At 43.5% G+C, this 19,633-nt stretch overlaps 1 protein-coding gene across 3 annotated transcripts in view; it reads left to right on the top strand.

The window, feature by feature from the left end:
• Positions 1–340: 340 nt before the first annotated feature.
• Positions 341–19,633, top strand: part of NPS (neuropeptide S) — a 57,934-nt gene continuing 38,641 nt past the window's right edge. For all 3 annotated transcript variants that reach the window (XR_006581224.1, XR_006581226.1, XR_006581227.1), the window contains exons 1-2: positions 341–479; positions 9,125–9,218. The gene's annotated coding sequence lies outside the window, so the exon portion shown is untranslated. The remainder of the gene's footprint in view (positions 480–9,124; positions 9,219–19,633) is intronic.

The following is a 19,633-nucleotide window of genomic DNA, read 5'->3' as shown; positions in this document are numbered from 1 at the left end:
TCATAATAATAAATCCAAATGTCTGAAATAACACAGTGTGCTGATTAAATGATTCAGGTGGGGTAAGTATGCCCTTTTTCAGGTAATTAAAAAAAGAGAGAAGGACTTTGAGGAGACATACTGCAAAATAAATAAAATCTTAACCTGAGATATATAACAGATGTGATTTTCCTACCGGAAAATAATTCATTTGATCAGCAGACCTGGCTACAGTAATTCCCAGTCTGTTGGTGGTGGGGTTTTTTGCTACCCACTGTTACTTTACAGCCCCCTGTTTAGAATATACAGATGTCACAATATGTTACTGGGAGTTACAGAATGCTTTCATAATTTTCCAGGAACCAGAATGCTAGCATGTGTTCTATTTTGTTCTTAGCCAGTTCTGCTCTTGCCTGAAGGTGCCTTCAGCTGCTCCATCATTCCCTTTTACAATGGAAGAGAGAAATCTAGGAGACATTTATTTTATAGCTCAAACACAGGTAAATTATCTAGAAATAGGTGAGAGCTTGGCTTTCCTCTCCTCAGTTTTTCCTACCATAGAAATAAAACACAGTAGATTTATTATTTTTAACAATAGCTAAGTTGGCTGAAGCAATATTTTCCATTCTCAAAGCATAATTATTAATAATTATATTTACTATAGGTTTTGCAATGCTGTTTAAATCAAAAGCCCATGCAACAGGAGAGACAAAAGAGTGATTTGGGGGGGGTTAAATGATGAGCTTCTACCCTCTAGAATTTTAGTTTAGACCAGGATGGAAATAAACTTGGTGGCCCACAGAACCACCAAATAATTCCCCAGGTCTGTGTTTGAAGGTGCTTAATCATATTGGGAAGCAAAGATTAAAGGCCAAAATATGGCAAGTTTTTGGGAAAATCATGGAAATGAGTAAAGTGAAACCCCGCTATAACGCGATAATTGGGGTCCAAAAAATTCGATCACGATAAATGTGGGGTCGCTTTATAGTGGGGTTACAAAAATTTACCATTTCAAGCCGGTCAGTTTAAGTCTTGTAAAAAAACTAACAGTTATCCCAGCGTGTTTTAAACACACCAGTAGTAACATGTACTGTACATGAAAGAAACATGTGAAATCGACTATACTAATCATTGCGCAGAGTGCAAAGTCAATCTGGTTGCATGACTCCATAATTTTAAATTTTATCCCTTCTTAAAAAAGTGTGGTCTGCTTATTTGCCGCGGACTGTTGGCTTCTAGCAAAGTCAAGTATGCTTCTGAGTTGGAGGATTTTGATGCTGTCCACGTCTTGAGTTTCCAGCCACCTCAAACTGGCTTCTTGGTGCTTTAATGCCTCAGACACTTTTGGTGGGGGAGTTGAGGTGCCATCATGGTCGTCATCATCATTAGTGCCACTGGTTTTGGGCTCTGGTGGTGCAGCTTCATTCTTCCCGCTGACATTTGCAACAATTTCGTCATCTGAGATGTGTTCATATATGGGGCAGATGTCATCTGCTGAAAACCAGTTGAAGATATCATGACGACTGTGCTCATATTCTCTGAGTGCTTTGGCTAAACATACATCGTCTTCAATGAATCTTGTAAATTCAGGCTCATCATCGTTACCATCATCGTATGTAGATGACGGAAAAGCTGGACCAAGACCCTGTATCCAGCATCGTTCAATGCAACGTGCAGAGAGAGCATCCCAGGCTTTCCTGCCAAGGTGACAGACTTCTTTCAAGCTGAGTGATGCCAATGATGTGTCGATGGAGGAGTTGTTATCCGCTACCATCCGCTTCATCATTTCGCAATGATAGTTTTGCTTAAATACTGATATGATGCCTTGGTCCAGTGTCTGGATTTCTGACATAGTGTTCTTCGGGAGATAAGAGACTTTAATCTTGCCATCATGACTGACAAGATTTTCTGCTGGGGGATGGGCAGAGAAATTATCCAGCAGGAGGAGAGCTTTTTCCTCCTGCTTGAGTTTCACAAATGAGCCCGAACTGCTGGCATGAAAGTTTTATGGAACCAGTCTTTAAATATGGAGCTATTCATCCATGCATTCTTGCTGTTGGTGTATTCAAAGGGAAGGGCCTTCATATTAACATGATGAAAACATCTGGGAGACCTCGCTTTTCCGATCATCAGAGGTCTGATTTTGTGGCTGCCAAACTTGTTGACAGAAAACAAGAGAGTGACTCAGTCCTTCCCCTGCTTAAAGCCTTCTCGTTTGTGACTATGGGTACGTCTACACTACAAGACTATTTCGAATCTACTTAATTCGAATTTGTGGAATCGACCTTATGAAGTCGAATTTGTGTATCCACACTAAATACACTAATTCGACTGTCTGAGTCCACAGTAACGGGGCCAGCGTCGACTTTGGAAGCGGTGCACTGTGGGAAGCTATCCCACAGTTCCCGCAGTCCCCGCTGCCCATTGGAATGCTGGGTAGAGCCCCCAATGCCTGCTGGGGGAAAAAATGTGTCGAGGGTGGTTTTGGGTAACTGTCATCATTCAACCGTCACTCCCGCCCTCTCTCCTTGAAAGCGCCGGCGGGAAATCTGTTCGCGCCCTTCTCTGGTCGGTTACAGCTCGGACGCCACAGCACTGCGAGCATGGAGCCCGCTGCGATCATCGCTGCACTTATGGCCGTTGTCAACTCCTCGCACCTTATCGTCCACCTCTTCCACAGTCAGCTGCTGAGAAATCGGGCGAGGAGGCTCCGTCAGCGCGGTGAGGACAGGAAGTCACAGAGTGGCGCAGACCTCTCACAAAGCAGGGTACGCCGCGCAGTGGAGATCATGGTGGCAATGGGTCAAGTTCATGGTGTGGAACGGCGATTCTGGGCCCGGGAAACAAGCACGGACTGGTGGGACCGCATAGTGCTGCAGGTCTGGGATGAATCACAATGGCTGCAAAACTTCAGGATGCGTAAGGGCACTTTCCTTGAACTCTGTGACTTGCTGTCCCCTGCCCTGAAGCGCCAGGACACCCGGATGCGAGCAGCCCTGACTGTGCAGAAGCGAGTGGCCATAGCCTTCTGGAAACTTGCAACGCCAGACAGCTACCGGTCAGTAGCGAACCACTTTGGCGTGGGCAAATCTACCGTAGGGCTTGCTGTGATTCAAGAAGCCCATGCAATCGTTGAGCAACTGCTCTCAAAGGTAGTGACCCTGGGAAACGTCCAGGTCATCATAGATGGCTTCGGCGCGATGGGATTCCCAAACTGCGGTGGGGCTATAGATGGGACTCACATCCCTATCCTGGGACCGGCCCACCAGGCCAGCGAGTACATTAACCGAAAGGGCTACTTTTCTATGGTGCTGCAAGCACTGGTGGACCATAGGGGACGTTTTACCAACATCTACGTCGGGTGGCCGGGCAAGGTTCATGACGCGCGTGTGTTTAGGAACTCTGGTCTGTTTAAACGCCTCCAGGCAGGTATTTTCTTCCCAGACCACAAAATAACGGTTGGGGATGTGCAGATGCCTACAGTGATCCTCGGGGACCCAGCCTACCCGCTAATGCCCTGGCTCATGAAGCCCTATACAGGCGCCTTGGACAGTGAGAAGGAGCTCTTCAACTACCGGCTGAGCAAGTGCAGAATGGTGGTGGAGTGTGCTTTCGGACGTCTCAAGGGGAGATGGCGGAGCTTACTGACTCGCTCGGACCTCAGCGAAAAAAATATCCCCGTTGTTATTGCTGCTTGCTGTGTGCTCCACAATCTCTGTGAGAGCAAGGGGGAGACCTTTATGGCGGGATGGGAGGTTGAGGCAAATCGCCTGGCTGCTGATTACGCTCAGCCAGACAGCCGTGCCGATAGAAGATCCCAGCGGGAAGCGCTGTGCATCCGGGAGGCTTTGAAAGCTAGGTTCCTCGGAGAGCAGGGTAACCTATGACTCTCCAGTTGATTTACAGAGAAGCTGAACCTGAGCCTGTTTCAGTGACTGTTGACTTCGATCTGCGGTTACATACCCCGTTCTCCAGGTTTCCCCCCTTCCAACACACGTTTTAAAATAAATTTAATGGAACACTGATTATTAACAAAGTTTTCTTTAATTATGAATTCCTGTTCAAGGGTTGAAACATGGACGCAGACTGTGGTGGGTACGGTGTGCACTGACGTACAGACCGCTTCTACACTAGAGGAATGACAGGCTCCTGCTCCTGCAGCGGTCTCTGGGGGGAGGACGGTTGCAGGTGAGTGTGCAGGAAGGGGTGGGTTTGCAGGAAGGGGTGAGGGGTGCCGTCTTTGGGACGGAGTTTGGATGCAGGCTCTGGGCTGGGGGTTGGGGCGTAGGAAGGGGTGAGGGGTGTGTGGGAAGGGTGAGTATGTGTCCGTGGATGAGGGCTCTTGCTGGGGCTCAGGGCATCGGAGAGGCTCGTGGCTAGGGTGGAAGGGCATGGTAAGGGCAGCCTGCCTTGCCATTTGTGGATGGCAGGCGCTAGGACCCTGGGGCAGCATACACCTCACAGACTGACCCGGGACAGCATACACCTCACAGACTGACCCTGGTGCCTAGTGAGTGCAGTCTGTGTGTGTCCTGCTGTTGATCCTGCCCCCAAGTCTGTACCCTGGTAATGGAGGCTGTCCTATGCAATTAAAAAACCCCTCCCCCCCTTCACACAAAGTCTTCTGACAAGGAAAACGTGACGGAAACAGTGAATAACAACAAACTACTCTTAATACTCAACTACACAGTGGGGGGATGAAACTTGGATTTGGGACTGGGTGATCCAGGAAGGGAAGCACTTCTCAAAATTTATGGCATGAGAGCTGTTTGGTACATGAGCACTCTGCTGGGGTGGAGTGACAGTTTTCACGGCCCCTAGCGCCCCTCCTTCTTGTGATTTTGGGTGAGGGGGGGACAGGACTTTGTGGCGGGGGAGGGCGGTTGCAGATACAGTTCAGGGGGGCTCTCTCCTCCTGCCTGCGGTCCTGCAGAACATCTACAAGGCGCCGGAGCGTGTCCGTTTGCTCCCTCATTAGCCCAAGCAGCGTTTGAGTCGCCTGCTGGTCTTCCTGCCGCCACCTGTCCTCCCGTTCGCTGTGTGAGCGCTGGTGCTGACATAGGGTCTCCCTCCACTGTCTCTGCTCGGCCGCCTTGGCTCTGGAGCAGGCCATCAGTTCTGAGAACATGTCATCCCTAGTCTTTTTCTTTCGCCGCCTAATCTGCGCCAGCCTCTGCGAGGGGGAAGCCGGGGCAGTTCGTGAAAGAGCCGCAGCTGTGTGATGGGAAAAAGGAAGTGATTTCCTTGAAAATATACATGTTTGCGAACACTGAACACAGTCTAGTCAGTTTCTGTGAACAAGACCATACAGGGCACCTAGTCTCACGAGCTCTCAGGACAAGTTCGAGATTTCGGAATACGCTTTCATTGGCTGCGGTCGTGCACAGGAGATCGGACAATCGGGGCGGTACAGCTGAATCCGTGTAGCAGCCAGGCCTGGTAAGCACTACACTATAGGCTGCTTAACAGTTAATGGATAAGCTGTGCCCTCCCGCTGAAGGCAATCTGGAAAGCATAAAGTCTGACCCTGTTCCAGCCCCTCGCGGCTGTGCCCGGGAAAGATCACTGTATGCTTTTCCTCTGCGGCCTCCAACACATGGCTGTTAAACGAAGGTCATTGCTATGCAAAGTAAAAGTCAAGCATTCACAATAGTAACAGTACACTAATTGCCCTAATTAGATGCAGCAGTCGCCGAACGAGATTACCCTGAGGCGGGTCACTCGGAGAGAGAGAGAGAGGATGCTGCGAGAATCCCTGCACAGATCAGGACCATATACTGCCATGCTGGTGGAGGCAATGATTCCGCTGTACATTAGGATGGCCTGGCGCGGAAGAGTGTGCTTCCACGGAGCACCAAATAAGGCACCTCTCCCCAGGAACCTCCTGCGGAGACTTTTCGAGCTGCTCTACAAGAGCTTCGTGGAAGTGTCCCAGGAGGATTTCTGTTCCATCCCTATATGTGTGGACCTTCTTTTTATATAGTTTTATAGGGAAAAGTTTTTATATAGTTTTTATACATTTTTTATTCCTGTTTTTTAAAAAATAAATGTTTCCATGTTTATAGCACTTACCGACTGATCCTTCCCCTGATTCTGAGTCCGGGTTAATGGCCGGGGAGGGTTGGTAGGGGATCTCTGTGAGGGTGATGAAGAGATCCTGGCTGTCGGGGAAAGCGGTATTGTAAGCGCTGTCGCCTGCGTCGTCCTCCACAAACCCTTCCTCATCTTCCCCATCGGCGAACATCGCCGAGGAACTGCCCGTCGACACTATGCCATCCTCAGAGTCCACGGTCACTGGTGGGGCAGTGGTGGCAGACCCACCTAGAATGGCATGCAGTGCCTCGTAGAAGCGGCATGTCTTGGGCTGGGCTCCGGAGCGTCCGTTTGCCGCGCTGACTTTTTGGTAGCCTTGTCTCAGGTCCTTAATTTTCACGTGGCACTGCGTTGTATCCCGGCTGTATCCTCTGAGTGCCATGGCTTTGGAGACCTTCTCGTAGGTCTTTGCATTCCGTTTGTTGGAGCGCAGCTCCGAAAGCACAGACTCATCGCCCCACACACCGATCAGATCCAGGACTTCCCGGTCTGTCCATGCTGGGGACCTCTTTCTATTCTGGGATTGCATGGACTCCTCTGCTGGAGAGCTCTGCATCGTTGCAGGTGCTGCTGAGCTCGCCCCGATGTCCAACCAGGACATCAGATTCAAAGTGCCCAGACAGGAAAAGGAATTCAAATTTTCCCGGGTCGTTTCCTGTGTGGCTGGTCAGAGAATCCAAGCTTGGACTGCTGTCCAGAGCGTCAACAGAGTGGTGCACTGTGGGATAGCTCCCGGAGCTACTAAGTTCGATTTGCATCCACACATAGCCTAATTCGAGATAGCCATGTCGAATTTAGCGCTACTCCCCTCGTCAGGGTGGAGTACCGAATTCGAACTAAAGAGCCCTCTAGGTCGAATTAAACGGCTTCCTGGTGTGGACGGTTGAGCGGTTAATTCGAATTAACGCTGCTAAATTCGATTTAAAGTCCTAGTGTAGACCAGGCCTATCAGTCCTGGTTGCGAGGATGTGATCAGGAAACATTTTAAAGCATAAACCAGTCTCATCGCAGTTGTAAACTTGATCGGCTGTGTAGCAACCTTCCTCCAGCAACTTTTTAAGCTCAGTTAGGTAGGAATCAGCAGCCTCTTTATCAGCTGAGCAGATTTCCCCAGACACAAGAACTTGGCTTATAGTGTGCCTTTTCTTGAATCTGTCCAGCCAGCCGTTACTCGCCTTAAATTTGGATTCATTTCCATTGATAAGGCGATCAAATTTCTCTGCTTGAGCTTTCAGAATAGGGCCAGAAATGGGAACTCCTTCTGAGCGAGCCTGAACAAACCATTGATACAAGGCTGAATCTAGGCTTTCATCATTAGCAAACTTGACCTTTCTACTCTGTAAACCAGTTTCCTCTTCAAGAATGCAGGGTAGGCTACGGAGCTTTTCTTCTTCTTTTTTCCACCCTTGCAGAGTGGACTCGCTAATTCCTAGATCTCTAGCAAGCTGAGTTTGTTGTTTGTTGTTTGCCCTTCTTTGGTTGATTCAGGGCATACAATTTCTCTTGGGCAGAAAACAACTTACATTTGCGAACTGGCGTATCCATAACGGTAAAATATTTTTAAAAATATAGGAAATTAATAACAAGTTGATAGGCAAACACCATACACATGTACAACCTGAGAACTAAGTGCAATGGGCCTGCAATGGCCACGAGTCACTTTATCCTGTAAGACCAGAAGAACGCGGTTTATTTATAAATGTCGTAAAAAAAGTATTCTGGCAAAACGCGAACAGTATTTACAGCCTTAAAGGGGTGCCAATTTAAGATCGTGTTATATCTGAATTTGCGTTATCGCGGGGCACGTTATTGCGAGGTTTGACTGTACCTAAACTGTCACATCTGACATCACATAATCCATAGTTGAAAATAGTGTTATTGTGGTTGTTTTGATCCCAGGATATCACATAATCCAGTTTCGTCCAAGGAGCAAATACTTAAATTTGGCCCTTGAACCCCACTTTCAACCCTGCTGGACATAGAGCACAGCTGGGCCTAAGAACCACTGGGTGAGATCCTGGCCTCACTGAAGTCAATGAGAGTTTGCCATTGACCTCACTGAAGCTAGGATTTTACTGTTATACTTACATTATGCTTTAATAAGCTCTTTGTCCTTTTTTTGCTATATAATTTTCTTAAATATTTAATTTATTTAAAGTGAATGGGTTTATAATACAAAGCATAAAGTCTGAGTATTATATGTATAAAGGATACATTTTTACACTGTATTTTAATGGAGCTGCTGGATATTCAGAACTTTTGAAAACCAGGCCTCTTTTTTAAGTACCTAAACATGGATTTAGGAACCTATTTTCAAGCACCCATTTTTGAAAATGTTGCTTAAATTTTTCACACCAAAGGGAATAAAAATCTGAAGAAAACAGACCTCAGGAATGTAGTGAATGAAACCTCAGTTGGTAGCAGTTCTGTACCATAAATTGACCATAACAACTCTTTTAAGCCCTCTAACTGACGTAGTCATCTCGACCAACTGTTTCTTGAAGTCCTATGTGTGTTAGCATTTGTTCCTTAAAATGTTCCACTATCACTACCACTCATGCAGTGTAGCTGGTGCTGGAAATATTGGTGAAAATAAGGCATCATTGGCATTTTAAGCTCAATTTGAACTGTCATTTCGTCTAGCTCTGCTCAGAGTAGATCTGTATAGCACAGTGGCTAAAACACTGGTGTCTGCTGGTGCCTTTCATACCCTAGAACTCCCATTGTTGCTATCGTCAGCAGAACTGCAACAGTGGAAAACTTTAGGGTGGAACAGTTTAGTGTAGACTGCCAAAAAATCTGGCAATATTCCCTAATTAACTGCTCTTGTGCTCCTTCTGTGTTCAGGTTCATCATCCTGGCTTTGGTCTCAAGATTATCTTCCCTATCACAGAGCATGCTATGTATCATTATAGGCAGAATTAATAACATAACTGAAAGAAGCATTTTCAGTTTCCTTAACATGAGCATCCAAATCTTTGATCTTGACATGGTCTCTCAATTCTGAACAAATTCACTGAGTTTTTTCTGTGCCTTTTCTCATTTCTCTTAGTCATAAAAGCCCTTCAAATTCTGCATATAGGTCTCCCTTCGGCCTCTCTGCATGGGATCAGAGACTCACAGTAACAGCAACAAGGCTGCAAAAGGTGAGTGTATTTTAGATTTAAAAGGGTTTTCTTTTAAGTGGATTAGATTTTTATCATTGTAGATGATCAAACTCTTCCCAATGCATCAAACTCTTATCAGCAGCATTGTAGCTGCTATTAAAAATGGGAATCAGCCATTCTGGCAGAGTTATAGGAAAAATATAATTGTCTAGACACCCCATCCCTTATCTAAGCACTAGAAAACACTCCCTCCATACTTTAACTCCAAGCTTTAAAGGCAAATATTGTAATAATATGCCAATACAAGTATAATGCTAACTTAATGTTGAAATTCAGAACCTGAGGTGGATCAATTTTACAATTTCTCTTTTAACTTTAGACTTGTCAGATGCCATTATTCTCAATACAGTCTGACAGTTCTAGGTTAAAAAGACATCAATTACCTTTTGAAATCACCCTCTTTGCTATAGGATTAGCTGAATTTCTGCTGACATAGAAAGTTCATTGTGCACAGTAGACTTTGAAAAAATTCGTAAAGTACTATATATAACCCTTTAGTGGGCACTGCAGTTGTGGCACCACTACTGAAAGTACATCCTGCTCTTGCTTGAATGCATCATGCAGGCATTCCATTCATTAACAAAAACTATGCTGATGAGGTTTGTGGTGCCATTTCACTAAACTTCACCTAATATGTGAAACCTGTACATTTTATATTTAAATATTGGATTATTCTACTAAATATGCAAATATCTGTGGAATCAGCATCTTGGAAGACTATGTGTATTGTATGAACCTATGCATTTTCATTAGTTATGCAATGTGCTGTTTTTACAATGGGTGTAGATATACAGTCACACATACACCCCTTTCATTCAGAGACTGTGTCTATCCTGTATCTAACAACATATGCTGCTATTACTTTTGTATTTCATCCCCATCATCCGCTTTCATTGCTAGTCAAAGCTTATGTGCTGTATTAGGAATTGTAGACCACTTTAGCAAAAGTGGGTGAGTTGATAATAGAAATGTTGTAATTTAATGTCGAATTAAAAGTCAGAGAGTATAACTAAGAAGATATGGTGACCAACAGACTGTCCTAGATTCTCACATCTTGTTTTGAAATTCTGTGACAGTCAGAATGCCCAAGGGTACCATATAATCAGCTTGCAGTTCACTGATACATTTTCTTTTAGCAGCTTGTAATTGATGTGTTTTTACCCTCTGCTGAATGTCAGAGGTGGGTTTTTCCAGTTGCAAAAAATAACTGAATTAAGATATATAATGGTTAGAAATAATTTTTACTCTAAGTTGGAGAGTAAAGTTTTTTTTTAAGCAACCCCTCTTCCCCCCAAATTTTCTCCCTTAATTATTTTTATTTGGTTACATCCTTTTTTTCACTTTCATAGGTCAATAGGCATGAATAACATCACAATAGCTTATTTTACTTTATGACCTATTAAGATGACTTCTAAATGCTTTAAATACATCCACCACACTGAAAACTCTTATTGTTGTTATCAAGTTCAGAGGACTACATTTGGTCTCATAGGAACTGTTTTGGGGTGTACTTGTAGAAAAAAAAATATTCTTTGAACAATTTTTTCAAATACTTGCACCAAAAGATGTTGTTACTTTAGCTGAGGTTAAAATCATTCATAAATTTGTTACAGATCCTCTCAACAGTGAAAATAATCCCTTTCAGATGAGAGGATAGGTGGAAAAACTAACAAGTATGCATCTCTGTGCTCTCTTTTAATTTTTCTTTCAATGTTGATCATCATTACTTACCAGGATGGCTTTACGTTTTTCTATTTCTTTACGTACATCAAACTGAAATCAATTAATACTAATAATAAAACAAATTAAATTAAATGGAAAAACTGTTAATTATATTTGTATTTAAATAAAAATTCCAAGTGAGAAGATCCCTCCTTATCTCTATGAAGGCTGCTAGACTCAGTTGTTTCTATTAATATCTTAAAATGTTAATCATCCATTTTAGGAGTTTCCACTGATCAGCCTGGCAATCACGTTGCATGTCTGGTGGTAAAATTGGGGCCCATAACTTTCCACTGGTGCAGCTCCACCAGTGATGATAGAAGCTGTAGGCACAGTGTCTCCATCGCAGCTTCCATCATTGCTATCACTGAGGATCGGGGAGCTGCAGCAGTGGTGAATTATGGGTCAGAGTTTTTCTAGTACTACTTGCAGGACTGGGACAGGTGGATTAAGGCCCATACTCTCAGCTATGGGAGAGGAAGCACTAGGCCCAGGCTGCAACTGAGTAAGTTGGACAGCAAATGAAAAAACAGGGACAGGAGTGACATCAAAGGTTGAAAATCAGCCAGAGGGGGACATCAAGCAGAGAACCCACACATTGCCTACTGCTCCTTAAAGGCATCTAAGGAGTTGGTGGATGCCAGCAAGAGGAACTCTGCCCAGAGACAAGGGAATGGAAAGAGGCCTCACAATCGCAGTGTACTCCCCATGTCCAGCTTCCTCCTCCTGGAGTGATGGATGGCCAGCATCAGGAAGAGGTTGATGAGGAGGTCCAATTACTTTGTGAGGCCAGGGATGAGGTGCTCATAAATGAGAAGACATATAGCCAGAACCTCAGTAAGGAGTTCTGGAGGAGCCAGAAGAGGGGCTGCAACCTGACACACTCTACATACATTTGTGCCAGGGTCTCACTTGCTGCAAAAAGGACAGGTCTCATGAACATCCCCAGGTACAGGCCCCGGTCATGACTCCGTGGAGGAGCCCCCAAATAATATTTCCGGTGGGCTGTGAAACCATAGTGGATTACAGATTGGCCCAGTGGGGTTCATCACCCTCCTCTGGTGGCAACAGCTCCTACCACTTGGTGTCGGGATAGGACACCAAGGCAGTGAAGTATATGATGTGAAGCATGAGCATGTATAGATGTTCTCCGAATATTGGGGTGGCTGGGGAGACTCACAGGGCAGGGGCTGATGATAAGTTCTGGAGGGTGAGGGGTGGGCAGGGATCACCCTTCCACAAGATCTGCTTGAGGAAAGTGAGAGAAGCAGAAGCATGGAGCACATGACAAGGGATGTACAGGGTGGGCAGCCCCATGTGCTGGCTGAGCATCGCGGGGTCCACTCAGTCTCTCTGATAGTAGTCCAGGAAGTCTCTGAGTCTGGTAGTATCAACCTCCAGTGCACCAAAGGGGACTCCACCATCTTCACACTAAGGTGTGGATTGTAGAGCAGGGATTCTGCTAGGAGGTACTCCCCCTCGGTGGCCACTATGAACCTCATCACTGAAACTAGCTTCCAGGTCCTGAGGAGGTCCTGGCAAAAGACCGGCATCTCACAGAGGTCTAAGTGGAGCCCGCTTGGGTGGAGATAATCCAGTCATATCAGAGCCCATGGAGGCAATGGAGGAATATCCTTCATAAAAATATTGTTATAATATGAATATGGCATAACTAAGATATGTTTTATGCAAGATGGGTCATGTCAGGTATCATTAGAAAGGTTATGATTTGCTGAATGTGATTATCCAATTTATATGCATGTATCAGTTCTATATCTGAAGTTAGGAATATTGACTATGTAACTATTACAACTGTGTGTGTACTTTGGGTAACGTACACAGTAAGCAATCAGCCTGAATGGTCCATTAGGAAAGACAATGGAATGGGTTTTTAAAGATGCTGATCTCTCATCTTCCTGGAGTTCCCTCCTGTGGACTTTACAAATAAACTTTGTCCCATGGTTGCTTTAACACTGTAAGGTCATGTGATGATGTCACCTGGTACGGAGTACCACCTTGGACACTGCTGATATTTTTCCACTGGAAACAAAGAATTCCTGCCTTATGTAAATCCTATTTAAGCTGGGAAGTGAGGTAATCTAGGCTCTTCTCTATTGCCTCCCTGCCTAAGAAGGAAGATTGCTGAAGGTAACTGAAGAAACAAAAGAACTAAGCTGGGGAAAGGCAAGGGCTGAGTCCAGGCTGAGACATGAGTCTAGCCTGTGAAGAGAAATAACTGGGACTCTAAGCTGCAGAAACTCTGTAACCTGCCTAAAACAACATTTAGGGTGCGAAATTACTATTTGTAACCTGTTTCTTTGGTATATTGAGCTTAGTTTGCGTGTTTTGTTTTATTTGCTCAGGAATCTGTTTTGTTCTGTTTGCTATCCCTTATAATCACTTAAAATCTGCCTTTTGTAGTTAATAAACTTGGTTTTTGTTTATTTCAAAACCCAGTTTGTGTAATTCGTATCTGCAGGCGAGGGGTGCAAAAAGCGGTGCATATCTCCCTCCACATTGAGGGAGGGGGCAGTTTTTATGAGCTTATGCTATATAGAGCTCTGTATAGCACAAGACAATATTATTTTAGGTTTACGCCCCAAAGGAGGTTTGCACGTGAGTGCTGGGCAAATCCCCAAGCGGAATCCTTCCACATAGAGCTGATTTCAGTCTATGTCTGCAGCTGGGTGTGGCCTTACCTGCGTGCATGTGCCAGAGAAGGCTTGAGGGCCTGGCACAGCAAGGACAGGGGGAGGAAGCCCAGGCTGATGGAACAGGTGGGCTCAGGGGGACCCCAGCACATCAGGTGGCATCCCGGATGGTGGGTCCAACCATCACAGAAGGCATATGCCAGCACACTCCATGCTGGACTCTAGAGAAGTCTCTGCAGGGTCTGGAGGTGGAAGGCATGGACTTGGCTGTTGAAGCCAACCAGGCCCTGTCTGCCCTCCCCACAGGGGGATCAGGACACCTTCGGGACAATCCAGAAACCCAGTGCAGCCCCAGCCATAAAAACTCCAGGACCTTCTTCTGGAGGCTGGCCAGGTTTCATGGGGGCAGACTCTGGGTGTTGAACCAGTGCCAGAGTATGGACAGGACTAGCTAATTGATTGCTAGTACCCTGCGCTGAAGGGAAAGGAACCAGAGCAGCCCCATCCACTTCCGAAACCAATCAAACACCCTGGCCTGTAGAAGATCGATCCAATTCTCCAGTGGGGAAGGATTGATGGCAGAAAGGTACATACCCAGCTATAGCAGTGTACCCTGTACCCCAGCTATAGCAGTGTACCTCCCTCCCACCCACATGGCATGGCATGTGGGTGGGAGGGAGCCCACCTACCACCCACCCCTGACCACCAGGCCAGTGCTCTTGACCCAGTTGAGCCAGGCAAAAGAGACTGCCAAACAGATTGCTTGGCAAGCCTCTACCCATGCCAGGTCTCCTGGGTCCTGGGCATATGCTGATGGGACCACCCACAAGTCCAGCTCCCACAGCACCAACTCTGTCATTCTGTTAAGAGTACATGGATGAAGGGCTTGATGGCGATGGTACAGAGCTGTCTCGACACCGAGTTTTCCTCGTATAGACAAGGCATTAGAAGTAGAACCCTGAGCATTTTCCAATTTCAGGCTGGAAGTTTAGTCCCAAATTCTGAGGATGACTGAAAAATATCAAAGCTGTGTAATTTGACAACTGACATGCAATTCATATTTTCTAAAACTCTAGAGCAAAAGTGGTAAGGCTGCAACAAATCAGTTAAAGTAAGGAAACTCAAACCTATATATCATATTCTGTCCTAGGCCCTGTTCTGCAACCCTGGCTCATGCTGAAGAGCATTTATACAAGTAGTTCTATTGATTTCAATGGACCACTAAATAAGTGCTGCTCAACCTAAGGCTTGAGACTGAATTTATTTCTCTCATTTCTGTGCTCCAGATGTTAAAAGTCATGCACATCTGGTGTTACAGGCATAGAGTATTAGAAAGACAATGCGTTTTAGAAGAAAAGCAAAGGGGAAAGAAAGGCAATGTTTGTTATAACTTACAAAAACATGTACATCCATACCTATAGCCAAGTAATATACACACATGATGTTTTTCTTTTCTATTAAGCAAGAAAGTGGTTTAAAAGCTGTACATACATATGCCACCCCCCAAAAAAAGTATGCTATTAAAATATATTATTAATGCAAAATAGACTTATTATAAAAAGTTGAACTAAATTTGAAGATCCCCATTTTAATGATATTTTTTGAAATTATGCCATATAGATCAAATAACAGAGGAAAAATGACCACTTTACATAAAATGTTAAAATGACCACATACATAATGTTAAAATTATCTAATACACAGGTTAAGGGAAAATTGTCTATACATCTGGGTATTATTCCAAAGTACAAAATTTGATTTAAAAGTCATAAAATACATGTAGTGTATAATCTTCAATATGCCAAATTAAGGTTAATAAATTTAACAATACAGTTAAAATATTAGCATCCAAATATTCGGGTACATCACTCAAAAAAAGTTATATTAAGAGTAGCTTATGGAAAACAAACATAGTAATGAGTGTAGATTGTCCTTCAGTAATTGAGAATTTAGTATACGTTGTCCCTCAGTAAATTCAATCCATCAGAGAAGTATTATTAATCTTGTTGAATTTGTGCTTTTCCAAGAACTCTCTGGATGGCATTTTCAAAAGCACTTAACATTGTATTAACTGCTCCCATTGAAGTGAAAGTGTGTTTTATCATTGAGTTTAATGGGAACAGAGATTGGCCAATGCTGTGCACTTTTGAAAATGTCATTCTTTGTGTACTGAGAAGATGATGAAGAAAATAGGTTTTATTGCGCATCAAGAGCACAGCTGTAGGGATGGAGGAGGAAGAAAGCCCATCTCATTGTCTACATAGAATCTATTTCATTTCTCTTTAATGAACATTCATAGATTGTCTGGCCAGAATGAACTATTGCGAACATCTAGTCTGACCTCCTGTATAACACAGGCCATAGAACATACCTGAATTAACTTGTGTTTGAACTAGAGTATATATTTTTAGAAATTATCCAATCTTGTTTTTAAAATGGTAATTGATGGAGAATCCAGCACAACCCTTGATAAGTATTCCAACAGTTAATTATCCTCACTGTTAAAAGTTTGCTCCTAATTTCCAGTCTGGATTGGTCTAGCTTCAACTTTCAGCCACTGGAGCTTCGTTATACCTTTGTCTGCTAGACAGATGAGCCCTCTATTTTCAATTTTTTGTTCTCCATGTAGCTACACCTCTACCTCAATATAACGCTGTCCTTGGGAGCCAAAAAATCTTACCGCATTATAGGTGAAACCGTGTTATACTGAACTTGCTTTGATCCACCGGAGTGGGCAGCCCTGCCCCCCCAGAGCACTGCTTTACCGTGTTATATCCAAATTCGTGTTATATCGGGTGGCGTTATATCGAGGTAGCAGTGTACTTAGAGACTGTGATCAAGTCCTCCTTTAATTTTCTCTTTGTTAAATTAAGCAGATTGTGCTCCTTAAGTCTTTCTCTAAAAGGCATGTTTTCCAATTCTTTAATCATTCTTGTGGCTCTTCCTGAACCCTCTCCAATTCATCAATATCCTTCTTGAATTATGGACACCAGAACCAGACACAGTATTCCAGTAGCGATCACATCAGTAACATATACAGAATGATATAACCTCCTTACTCATACTTAGGGCTCTACCAAATTCAAGGCAATGAAAAATGCATCATGGACCATGAAATCTGGTCTTTTGTGTGCTTTTACCCTATACTATACAGATTTCATGGGAGAGACCAGCGTTTCTCAAATTGGGGGTCCTGATCCAAAAGAGAGTCGCAGGGGGGTTACAAGGTTATTTTAGGGGGGGTCACGGCATTGCTACTCTTACTTCTGCACTGGCTTCAGAGCTGGGTGGCCAGAGAGAGGCGGCTGTTCGCTAAGCGCCCAGCTCTGAAGTCAGAGCCCTGCCAGCAGCTGCACAGAAGTAAGAGTGGCAATACCATACCATGCCACCCTTACTTCTGCACTGCTGCCTTCAGAGCTGGGCGGCTGGAGAGTGGCAGCTGCTCACTGAGGGCCCAGCTCCACAGGCAGCAGCGCAGAAGTAAAGGTGTCAATACTATACCATTCCATTCTTACTTCTGCGCTGCTGCTGGCGGTGGCTCTGCCTTTAGAGCTCTGCTCCCAGCCAGCAGCCACCGCTCTCCAGCTGCCCAGCTCTGAAGGCAGCGCCGCTGAAAGCAGCAGCGCAGAAGTACAGGTAAAAGAACCACAACCCCCCTTCTATAATAACCTTGTGACCACCCCCACAACTTCTTTACGGGTCAGGATCCCTCTAATTATAACACCATGTAATTTCAGATTTAAATAGCTGAAATAATGAAATTTATTATTTTTATAATAAATTACCAGAATGGACAATGGATTTGGTAGGGCCCTACTCATACTTGATATTCCCCAATTTATACATGCAAAGATCAAATTTGCCGTTTTGGCCACAGTGTTATACTTGGAGCTTATGTTCAACTGATTACACACCTTGAGCCCCAAGTTCTTTTCACAGGCATAGCTTCCAAGGATAGAGTTCCCCGCTCTGTAAATATAGCCTACATTCTTTGTTCCTAAATATATAACTTTATATTTAGCTTTTTAAAGCATATACTGTTTGCCTGCACCCAGCTTATCAAATGAACCAGACCACTCTCTAACAGTCACCTGTCCTCTTTATTTACCACTCCCTCAATCTTTCTACCATCTGCAAACTTTATCAGTGATGATACTGGGTTCTCTTCCAGGTCATTGATAAAAATGTTAAATACCATAGGGCAAAGAACCAATCTCTGTGGAACCCCACTAGAAATATACTCACCCAATGATGATTCTCCTTTTACAGTTGCATTTGTGAGACTTCCCAATTAGCCAGATTTTAATCCATTTAATGCTATGTTGATTTAATATTATTCTAATTGCTTAATCAATATTTTGTGTGGTAGTCAAGTGCCTTATGAAAGTCTATTACATCAACACTATTACTGTTTATCAACCAAATTTGTAATCTCATAAAAAAAATCAAGTTAGGCATGATCTGTTGTCTACAAATCCATGTTGATTGGTATTAATGATACTACCCTTCTTTAATTTTTTATTAATTGAGTCCTGTCTCCACTGTTTCAATATTTTTCCCAGGATCAATGTCAGACTGACAAGCCTTTAATTACTTGGGTTGTCCCATTTACCTTTTTAAAATATTGGCACAATATTAGCTTTCTCTAGTTCTCTGGTACTTCCCCAGTAATCCAAAACTTATTGAAAATCAGCATTAATGGCCCAAGGAGCTCCTTGGGCTCTTTTTTTAAAACTGTCAGATATTATTCCCATGCTGATTTTAAAATGTCTAGATTTAGTAGCTCCTGCTTGACATCCTCCTTAGTTACTGTTGAAATGGAAAGTATTTCATTATCATCATATGATATGACTACAGTATCTAACTTCAACCCAAATACAAAACAGAAATATTTATTGATTACTTCTACCCTTTCTGCATTGTTATTGACAATTCTACCATTTCTACTTAGTAATGGACCAATAACATTGTTGGTATTACTTTTAATCTTAATCTATTTAAAATAATTCCTTATTAGCCTTAACAATGCTGGCCATAGAGTTCTCCTTTTGTGCTTCCCTTATCAATTTTCTCTAGTTTCTAACTTATATTCAGTACTATCAGCTTCCCCTTTCTTCTGTTTTTTTAATATGGTGGTGGTGGCAGGACATTATTATTTTTTTCTATCTGCCTTCACTTTACTTCTAAGCCAAGTTTGGTTTTTTTAGTCAGTGTTACCTTCTTTTTGGACATCTAATAAAATGTGCTTAAACAGTTCCCAATTATCATTCATCTTTTTTCACCCAACTGATATGACCCATAATTGTTTTCCACTTTGTGAAACTGGCCCCTTTAAAGCACTGTGTGTGTGCGTGTGTGTGTGTGTGTGTGTGTATTACTGGTTTGGTCTTTATTCTGTCTGTACATAGCAAATATAATCACATCATGATCTCTTCTGCATGCGCTACCACTATTTTTTTTCTGCAATCCAGTCTTTATCTGTCAAGATGAGGACTAATATAGAATTCCCCTATGCTGGATGCAACACTTTTTGAGTTAGAAAATAGTCATCTATAAATTTTATAAATTCCAAAGACAATGTACTCCTGGCAGCATGAGACTTTTTTGAATACATCACTCAAATTGAGGTCCCCCATGATAACTCAGCTTCCCCCCCGCCCCCATATGTTACAGATATGTACTTAAAGATCAGCTTGCTGGGTTCTCTAGTGTGATTTGGTGGTCTGCAAAAACACCAAATACTACCCTCTCTTGTGTTTATCTTTTAGAACATTTACACATAAGAATTCAAAATAATTTTCTTCTGAATTGTCAGTGACTCAGAAACAGGTAATACTATTTCTAAATAGGTCAAAGTAGTGATTTTAACATTCCAACCATATGAATCTTCCCACCAAGTTTCAGTACTGCCAACTAGATTGAATTATAGCTCTCAAATGAGCAATTCTAACTCTTCTTGTTTGTTACCCAGGCTCCTAAAATTGGTGGATAGGCAATTTAAAAAGAATTTCTTCACTTCAC

Source organism: Mauremys mutica, chromosome 7, assembly GCF_020497125.1.
Source record: "Mauremys mutica isolate MM-2020 ecotype Southern chromosome 7, ASM2049712v1, whole genome shotgun sequence".
Lineage (NCBI taxonomy): Eukaryota > Metazoa > Chordata > Testudines > Geoemydidae > Mauremys > Mauremys mutica.
This window is presented reverse-complemented; position numbering and strand designations above follow the sequence as displayed.